The sequence below is a fragment of the Coenobita brevimanus genome, chromosome 45, assembly GCF_032717465.1.
Source record: "Coenobita brevimanus isolate Jiangsu-jjx chromosome 45, ASM3271746v2, whole genome shotgun sequence".
In the NCBI taxonomy this organism is placed as follows: Eukaryota; Metazoa; Arthropoda; class Malacostraca; order Decapoda; family Coenobitidae; genus Coenobita; species Coenobita brevimanus.
In genome coordinates, this window is record NC_136998.1 from 12867997 (window position 1) to 12870128 (window position 2132).

The 2132-nt window shown below is 36.6% G+C and overlaps 1 non-coding gene across 1 annotated transcript; it reads right to left on the reverse strand.

Moving 5' to 3' along the window:
* Positions 1-645: 645 nt before the first annotated feature.
* LOC145398545 (5S ribosomal RNA) lies at positions 646-764 on the reverse strand. Its single transcript, XR_013897133.1, has one exon. It is a non-coding gene; the product is annotated as a 5S ribosomal RNA (ribosomal RNA).
* Between the last annotated feature and the right edge of the window lie 1368 nt (positions 765-2132).

Below are 2132 nucleotides of genomic sequence, written 5' to 3' on the forward strand. Positions count from 1 at the left end.
TGGTACATAAACAGGAGGGAATAAAAAGGAGAAAGGTAGCAGACCTATGTCATGACAAGTATGTAAACAAGATGATTAAGTTGATGTACTGTAATGTAGATGGAATGGTATCTAAACTACTAGAGTTGAATGGTTATATCAAAGAAAAGGAACTACATATTGTTTGCCTAACTGAAACAAAATTAACAGCAAGGATATCAAACGATACACTAAACCTAGAGGAATACAGTATATGGAGAAGAGATAGGAACTTATAAAAAGGAAGAGGAATTATAATATTAACAAAGAAAAGAGCATTACTACATAGAATGGAGGAGAAATCTGAAAGAATTATACTAACTGGAGATTTCAATACAAATATAAATTGGAATACTCTAGATATGAAAAGCCAGGAAAGCTGTTGGGACCAAAAGCTCCTGGACCTTGTGCAGGAGCTTTTCCTAACACAACATGTAAAAGAAAGCACCAGAAAAAGGGGACTTGACGTACCATCAGCACTAGATCTAATAATTAGTAGGCAAGAAAATTTTCATTCATTCATTGCCAGACGCCATGTATCCCAGACGGGGTGGCCAAGGGCTTAGAGTTAATTGTTTTACAGGGAGGGGCACTAATCCTCCACCAACCCCACTTGACACGTAGGGATGCCAACAGCATCTGGTGTTCCCAGAAGGTCACCCATCCAAGTACTAACCAGACCCAACGTTGCTTAACTTCGCTGATCGGATGGGAAGCGGTGTACTCAACGTGGTATGGCCGCAAGAAAATGATATTGACAATATAATGTATTATCCTCCATTCGGCAAAAGTGACCATGCAGTATTAAATTACAACTTCAAGATTGCATATGACGTAGCAAATAGTAATGAAAGTTACAAAAAGAGCCATAACTACAAAAAGGGCAACTATCATGACCTAAAGAAATACTTCTTAGAAATAGATTGGGAAAAAGAGCCTAGAGGACAAGATGTTAAATATAGACAATTCTGTGAACTCTATGAAATAGGAGTCCAGAAGTACATCCCACAGCACCAAGAAGCAGAAAAGGAAATAATGAAATAGTTTAATACAAAATGTAAAAAAAAAATCAAAAGAAAAAAGAGATTTGTTGTGGAACAGATACAGAAGACCGAATAGTGAAAGGGCATATAACAACTATAAACAGGCAAGAAACGATTATACAAGAATAAGGAGGGAAGCCCAAAACAGTTTGAGGAGGACATCATAAAAAAAGGTAGTGATCAACCGAAGCTATTTTACAGCTACATCCGAAACAAAACCAAAGTAAAAGATAAAATACAGTCCACTACAGATGAGGGGATCACCTATACACAAGAGAAGGATATTTGTGAAGCACTAAGTAAGAATTTCCAATCAGTTTTTACAGAAGAAAGTAATTTTGAGAGGGATAATATGGAACATGCATGCCCACACACAATACCAGATATACAATTATCAGAAAAAGAAATACAGGAGGAGCTAAGTAAATTAGACAAAGGAAAAGCAAATGGTCCTGATGAAATTTCCTGTTGGGTGTTACATGAATGTGCAAAGGAGTTAAGTAAACCATTATCATTAATTTTCAAGGAATCCTTGGGACAAGGTAAACTACCTGATATTTGGAAGAAAGCAAACATTGTTCTTTTATTCGAGAAGGGGAATAGACAAAATCCACTCAACTACCGACCAGTATCACTAACCAGTGTTGTAAGCAAGGTATTAGAAAAGCTGATAAAAAAAAGTTTGGGTAAATCATCTAGAAGAACACAATATGATAACAGAAAGACAGTTTGGCTTCAGAAAAGGAAAATCATGTGTTACTAATTTGTTGAGCTACTATAATAGAGTAACAGAAACATTACAGAAAAGAGAAGGATGGGTGGACAGTACTTAGATTTCAAGAAAGCATTTGAAAGAGTACCACCCCAAAGACTTTTATGGAAACTCTGCCATCAAGGAGGAATCCGAGGCAAACTGCGTTGTTGGATGCAAGATTTTCGCAAAAAAAAGAGAAATTAGAACAGTAATCATGGGAAAGTACTCATCTTGGAAGGAAGTGCTTGCAGAGTTCCACAGGGCTCAGTGCTGGCACCAATTGTGTTTTTAGTGTATGTAAATGATATAGACAGTAA